Here is an 8019-nt window from a genome sequence, read left to right as displayed (position 1 = left end):
ATCGCCAGCAGCGTAATGAGCCTCCGGGCACCGTCAGTGGGGGCAAAGCAATTAAAATCGCTGGCATGGCGGCCGCGTGGGTGGCTTTGTTGTTCGCTGCTGCCAGTGCCCGTTTCGGGGCGAGCGGGCAACGCCAGGCTGGGCAGCACCTCAAAGCGCCGCGTCTCCCCGCGGGCGAACAATCGGCTCGTTCTTCGCCGGGTTAAAAGAATAATAAAATAAAATAAAGAGGGAATAAAGGCCCCAGTAAAACTGGGAGTCAAGTTTATTTACAAACTGAATATGAAGTGAAGGGCCTGGAACAAAGGTGTTATGTAAGGGACAGTCACTAAGGGGCTCTTTACCCACGCTAATTGCCACTTGCTCCGAGATATCCATTTATCTTGCAGCTGAAACGGCCTCCTCAGGCTTGCAGGTTCAAGCACAGCTTGTTTGTGATGCTGCCCGGCACAATTAGCGTGCAGGAGCAGCGGCCAATGCAGTCCCACCACCCAAACCTGCCAGGAAACCTCACACCTCTCCCAAAAATGGGATCGTGTCCGGAGTGGGTGAATGTGCCAGTGGGCACGTGGTTTGGTAGGGAGAGATGCTGCCCTGAGTGGGGCTTCGGTGTCAATTGTGTAATGGGGAGAGACAGTGGGGCTCGGTCCTGCTGGAGAAGACCTCCAGGTCCCTGCATCAACCCTACCCGCGCGGTGATGAGCAGTAAACCACCACAGGATGCTCACGGGAGTGACCGCTAATGGTCATGAAAGGAGAAGGAGATCTGGAGAGGATGAATCTGGGTTCAGCCACAACAACCCCCAGCAGGGCTACAGGCCTGGGGAGGAGTGGCTGGAGAGCTGCCAGTCAGAGAGGGACCTGGGGGGGATTGGTAATGAGCCAGCAGCGTGCCCAGGGGGCCAAGAAGGCCAATGGCATCCTGGCTTGTACCAGCACTGGCGTGGCCAGCAGGGACAGGGAAGGGATGTGACCCCTGGGCTCGGCACTGGGGAGGCCGCCCCTCGATGAGTGGGTTCAGTTTTGGGCCCCTCACTCCAAAAAGGCCATTGAATGACTCGAGCGTGTCCAGAGAAGGGCAACGGAGCTGGTGCAGGGTCTGGAGCACAGGTCTGATGGGGAGCGGCTGAGGGACCTGGGGGGGTTTAGTGTGGAGAAGAGGAGGCTGAGGGGAGACCTCCTGGCCCTCTGCAACTCCCTGAAAGGAGGGTGCAGAGAGGGGGGAGGAGTCTCTTGAGCCAAGGACCCAGCGGCAGGCCAAGAGGGAATGGCCTCAAGCTGCGCCAGGGCAGGGTCAGACTGGCTCTTAGGAAGGATTTCTTTGCAGAAGGGGCTGTTGGGCGTTGGAATGGGCTGCCCAGGGCAGGGGGGGAGTCCCCATCCCTGGAGGGGTTGAAGAGTCGGGTTGAGCCAGCGCTGAGGGATCTGGTGGAGTTGGGAACGGTCAGGGTGAGGTTCATGGTTGGGCTGGAGGAGCTTCAAGGGCTTTTCCAACCAAGAGGATTCTGGGATTCTGTGTGAATGAACTTGGCACTTGCGATGATGTTTCTGAGTGGTCCTACTAGAAACCGCCCTCAGATGCAAAAGACCGAAGGGCAGAGAAGAATAAAATAAAATAAAACAACACAGGGAGAAGCAGCTGCCAGGATCGTCGCTGTGCCCTGCAGCACGTGGCCTTTCTGCTCCTGGCCCTGCTCTTGCCCTTGGCACATCCAGGAGCACGAAGATCACAGAGGGACCGTTCGCTCTGCTCCAGCCGAACTGTCGGGAAAGGGAGGAAGAGGAGGTGGCAGCATCCCCAGGAGCTGAGAGGTCAATTTTATTGACAAACTGCCTCTTGAATGGAGCGTGGGGAACAATGCCGGCCCTCAGCCCGGGTCAATTGGGACTGTGTAAAGCGAGGGGCCGGCACCAGCGGCCCCGGGAAAGCCCTCCAGGCGAGTGGCCTTTACCACCGTGTTTGCATAACCCCTGACCCTTCCTTTTGGGGTTTAATTGAAATCCCAGCTTGGTGACAAATTGGCATGACCAGCGGGCTGGAGGGTGAGCATGGAAGCGATGCTGGAAAGCCCTCTCCCTGCTCCAGCAGTGACCGACCCGCTGCCCGCCACGGGCAGGCTGCCCCTTCCCATCCTGGCACAGGCCACCTGCAACTTTACACTCAAAATCAAGAGTTTTAATCGCAGCCTGTTCCTTCCTCTCCTCCCACGTCACTGCCCAAAGGCTGCCATGATGGGCTTTGGACAGGCAACTGCCCGACTCCACAAGCAGCCCTGGCTCAATGCGGGCAGGAGCAGGCAGGCACTGCCTGTGGATGCGTGAAGCTCCTTCAGAAAAGCCCTTTTGAGCTGAAGCCTCCTTAGACTGAGATGCTCCAATGTTTCCGTAACCACAGAGCTCGTTAGCCCCGGGCAGAGGCATTTGCACCCTGGCAAACCCCCCCTCTCTTTGTCCAAAGGGAAGGGTCACAGCCCTTCACCGCTCTTTTGCCTTTAAGTAAAAACTGCTTTTTGGAGGCAAGAGTAGAAATGAGCTTCTGAAAAACAAATATAACGAAAGCCCCAAAGCAGTTCCCACAGACTGGGGATCAAAAACTGACATTGAGCCAAACGGGGCTGAAGTCATCCCATTTCAGAAGTTCCTGGGAGAGAGGTGAGAAATGACAGAAATGTGATCACAGAAATCTCATTTTCTGCCTAAACCAGACTGAAAACAAAGAGAAAAAGCCCCAAATCAGCCACCTCAAAATCCCCATCCCTTTTAGGGCGCGTTAGCAGCATCCCAGCCGCTCCACGCGGTACGTCAGCGATGCGGCGCTGCGCCGCACGACGGTACGGCTGCACCTGAGATGGATGGCAAGGTGGGTATTACCGCTGCCTAAAGGGGCTCTGTGGAGCTACAGCATAATCCTCCGAAGCACTAATGTCTTTCCCTTCCCTCTTCCCCCTGTCCCAGAATACTGTATCCATCAGATGCCAAGATTAGACTGCAGAGTTTTCCTGCCCACAGGTAGATATTTAATATTTTACATTCCGTAGATCATCCAAGATGAATCCCAACTGCTCTTTAAACGGGATGGAGTAACGTCTGGTCCCACGTGCAACCAGAACCCCAAAGCGCAAACAGCACAAGTGGGGCTTGAACCGATTCCAGTCTGAACTCGTGTAATTTCCACGTGCAAGCAGGAGCCCGTGCACCACCGAGGCTCCTGCCCCGGCTTTCGCTGGCCTTGACCTTGCAGCCCATCCTGCAGGACTTTGCCGGGTCTGGTGAATCGTCCCACGCTTTGGAGCGTCAATCCCATTTTTACGGCACCAAAAGGAGACTTTCACTCGGTAGCGGGTGTCTGTACATCCAACTTGCACTAAATCACCTTAAAAACGGAGCGGCCCCACTTTGAGACAAAACCCAAAAATATCCCCATTGCTGCCTGCTTTACTGTCTGTGCCTCATTTGCAAATCATTAACAGGGATTTTTACATATCCTAAAATACTTTTAACTGCAGGTTTCATGTCTGTCATCCGTCACTGATTAATACTTTTCATTGCTATTATTGTTATTATGACTATTAAATGTGCACCCACCCAATTCATAAATCAGACACCCTGATGACTAGGAGGGAGCCAGCCATAACCAGGGTTCATTTTCAGGAGGTGCAGCCATCGGAGGTGTAAGAGCACCCCCTTACCCCCTCCAGCCCAAACTGGTTTGCAAAACAGAACCAGTTTGCAGAAGGAGAGGTACAAGGTGGGAGGTGACCTGCCTCCAGCAACTCCAATAAACTGGGGGTGCTGGTGAGCACTGGACTGTCCGATCCCCTCATCCTCCTGCCTCCCCGCACGACCTTGGAGTTTGCCACGTTTCACGGGAGCGAAATGGACTGCAATTTTGTGTTTCTTAACCTTCTTCTCTCTCAGCCCCATACACCCTTGCGAATAAATCCAGGGTGATTTCATCCTTCCCCCCCCGCCCCCAGTTTCTCTCCCCACCGCCCAGGACAACCAGGTCCTTACGCTCTGCTGGCTGTCACTTAGCCACCTCCCCGTGTACCCCGCGGGTCACTGTTCCTCCAAACAACCTTTGGTTTCCACCAGTTGAGGTTCTTAAGGGCTTCTTGCACAAAACCCTTTGAGGTATTTCACGCAGGGCTTGAAAAGGCTCCTGCTTCCTCTGGGGGGCATTATCATGACAACCGGCTTTAATTCAGTGCAGATCCAGGCTCCCAGCTGGATCCTCAGCCACGCCAAGTCCCCCCGACACCCTTCGGCTGGCACGGAGAGGCCAAAGGAGCGCGCGGGTCCCAGGATCACGGGGAACTGGCCCAGCCCCATTTCCCAGTCCCCATCCTCATATATATTCCCTTCCAGTCGCCCCGCGCTTTTCTCTGCGTGTTCTTCTTTTGCGAGAGCTGCCCTCCTCTTCCCCACTCCCACCGGGCGCTTCCCCCCTCCCCGCGGTCCTCCTCTGTCCCCGGCATCCCCCTTTCTCTCGGCTCTCTATAAACAAAGCGCCTCAGTGTCTGGGGGAAGAAAAGTTGCATTATGCAAATGGGAAAAAGCGAACAGGAGATTTCTCACTCCGAGAACCCCCATTCCGGGCCTGCACCTCGGTTTCCATGGCATGACCAAAGCCTGCTGGAGGCTGGTTTGCATACGGATGAGAGAGGAGATGAAATCAGCACGAAAGCCCATCGCTGACAGAACACCATTGTTTAGCCTGTCTGATTTGGAGGCTAATGAAACGCCATTAAAAAAAGAAAGAAAGAGGGAAAAAAACCCGCCGCTTTCATCCTGGCTTTGGTCAGTGACGGGGAGGGGGGGTTAAATATGACGATGGAAGATCGTCTGCACGATCAGGCTTGGGGTGAAGGTATTCTGGCACCGTGGAAGGAAATTCCCAGGATGCACTGCCCCCGCGAGCCGGAGCGATGCCGACGGGAGATGGTGCTGTGGGCAGAGCGCTGGGCTGGGAGAGGCTGCGGAAGAGCCGGTGAAATCAGCCCTGCTCCTCTCGAGGAGATACAGCAGCACCCGGCGTGAAAATACCTCAACCTACCGATCACCGCCAGCAGCCGCGAAGCCGTCCGTCCCACAGCACGTCTCAGGGAGGGTATTGACCCACTCAAAAAAAAAAAAAAAGACACTGGACCAAGCGTGTGGGCTGGGATCAGGCTCTCCTGGTCACAGGCTTTCAGAGTGGAATGAATTAAAAATTGTGAAACCAAAGGCTGGAGCGGGAAGAGGGTGAGCGAGCAAGCATGGTGCGTTGGTACTCCTTCACCATGCAAGCTGCGACCACGCTGGCGGAGAGGGACGAGCCCAAAGGACAACACAAAATACAGAGAGGAACTCCCACGGGTGCCCCATCTCCCCCATATTCCTGATGCATCGGGCTAAGGAGGTCCCAGCACCTCTCCCAGGGCTCCGAGGAGGTGGGATGGATGGAGCGGGAGAGTGGCCGCCGGCTCGCGGCCCTGGGTAGCCCTCCTCCGCTCGCCCTGGCCATGGCCACCCAGTCCCTTTCCCCCTGCCCCGCTGCCAACGGCGCATTGTCTCCCGTGTGTGCCTTCGAGAACAGCATGATTGGCCTTGAAAGGGCTGATTTGCTTTCCCCGGCCCATTGAAACTCTGGAGACCAAAGCCTGTTCCCTCCAGGCGCTCGGAAACCTGGCACCCTTTCCACTTCGCTTCCCCGTGCCCCTCAGCCCAGGGGCTCCTGCTGAGATTTTGCTGTCAACAGAGTTTTGTTCCCTTTCTAGGGCGGCGCAGAAGGGACACAAGGACCTTGAAAATGGCAGCTTCTTTGACACCGCTATTCTCCTTCGACCCCCCTGGCTGAATAAACAGCTCACAAAAATGGAGTTTACTGTATTTCCTCCTCAGGGGGAAAACACTGCATCTTGGTCCTAATTAATTTACCTAATTAACATTATCTTCATTGGGTCTGTATGCAAAGACCTCTTTCTGTACCGGCCGGGACAGAGAGAAAAACAGAAATAAAATATATTCAGGCATCTCCCAGCCCCGACTGTAAAAGGGACATCGCAGAAAGAAGTGCGCTGCTCTGATCATTTCAGCCTCGGAGAAAGCGGCCGCGGGAGAATCGCCTCCGCCTCGACCTCTTCTCTTTTGCAAACAGAGCACGGGACGGGGCTGTATTATTGCACAGCAGCCTCTCGGTGCTGTGCTGGAGGTGCAGCGCGTGTCCTCGGGGAATTCACTGCTGGGACGGGCGTGCCTGGGGATGCTGGGGTGGATGATGTTTACGGCAGGAGGGAGACCAAGGGACAGATACTGCGAACAGGGGCAGCCAGGAAGATGCCCGCGAACAGGGTAAAATTCAAGCTGCTGGGCTGACTCCTCCGCCGCAGCTCTGTGCCAGTTTATACCCACCCCATGTTGAGACCCTGAATTTTCCTGGGGGTTGCCCAGGTCCTGGGCGGTCGCTGCCGATGAGGCATTGGGCCCTGCAAACCATCCGCCTTCACTGCTCCTGCCTAGCAAAGCCCTGCTCTGCTATTTTGTTCTTTTCCCTGCCAGATGCCAGCTCTCTTCAGCCTCTTTCTTCTCCCCACGCTTTGCTTTGCCGCATAGTTCCGGAAATCAGAAACAAAAGGAGAGGAAAGAAAATAGGCTGGGATCTGGGGGGGTGGGGTGGGGGGAGAGGAGGGGGAGTTTCCCTTCCGTTAAGCTTTTTGCAGCTCTCCCTGCCTCCCAATATGAGACACTATATGGCATCTCACATGACGAGCGCTCGCACCCACGTGCGCGGCCACGTGATGAGATGCCCGGCTATGCCAGGCTGCGGGATGGAGGCGAAAGGGGAGAGGCTGGGTTTGCAGCCCGACCCCTTTGGCCAGAGAAACAGGAGGATGCAGAAGAGAGAAGCTCCCTTCTGCTCCCGACCTGCACGCCCAAAGCTGTGCGCGCCGCCGAAACGCACACCCGGGGGAAAAAGCATTCCCAGGCCGTGCGTCTGCGGGCTTTTGTGGTTTAGTTTATGCAGTAAGATCCGTGATTTTAGGGCAGGACGTGGAATCAGTCCCACCGTTGTTGTTGGGGGCCCTATAGATCAGCTACCGGCAGCCCAAACTTCCGAAGCACCGTGAATCGCAGAGTCCGAGCCGCACAGCTCTGCCTCCACACCTTCCCGTCATCCCGCCTTCCATCGAGGCTCTCGGCGTGGGTTTGGGTGTCCACATCATCAGAACCATTTGATTTACAGACATCTTTGTTTCATAAAGGGAAATCCCCCATCCCAGGCTTCATAACCATTAGCTGAAATGGCCAGCAATCATCCTAGAATTTGTTTTCCTTCCCAAAAAGTCCCAGCTTGGTGTGCGCTTCCATTTGGAAACATCAGCTCCCCACGGCAGCTCGCTCTGCGCATGCTGCCTTTCCCACCACCCCTGATTTATGACGGCGCTGAGTTTTACCAACATGATAAGCAGCACCCTCTGGAGCCCCGTCAAGATTCTCCGCGCCAGAGGAAGGGGCAACAACCTTTGCATGTCCTGATGGATGAGGAGGAGAGGGGGAAGGTCTCTGTGCTACGGGCATCACCCTCTGCTTTGCTTTATTCGGGGAGAGTCAGAGCACACCTCCAGCCCTGGGAATCGTGCCGCAGCCAGCATGAAGCCCGTGCGAGCGGCAGGGCAGGGTCTGGCTGGCTCCAGCCACTAGTAGGAGCTGAAAAGTGTAAGTCTGAGCAGGAATAAGCGGAGAAAATGGGCCACAGAGCCATGCCAGAAAAGGACGCGCCGAGGCAGAACCGACGGCTAGCGCGGCTCTGCAGCTCCAGCACCGCTTCTGCACGGGTACAACTCACAGGTTCTGCTCTCCTGCTGCAAATCTGCTTTGGGCTGTTGGAGGAAGAGCATCGCAAGTACAGGGTCTGCCCTGGGCTCCCAAAGCAAAGCCCTGCGGTGCCTCATAGAATCATCTAGGTTAGAAAAGACCTTGAAGATCATCTTGGTCCAACCGTTAACCTCACACTGAGCACAGGGCTGACGAATGCCG

The sequence above is a fragment of the Strix uralensis genome, chromosome 32, assembly GCF_047716275.1.
Source record: "Strix uralensis isolate ZFMK-TIS-50842 chromosome 32, bStrUra1, whole genome shotgun sequence".
NCBI lineage: Eukaryota > Metazoa > Chordata > Aves > Strigiformes > Strigidae > Strix > Strix uralensis.
This window is presented reverse-complemented; position numbering follows the sequence as displayed.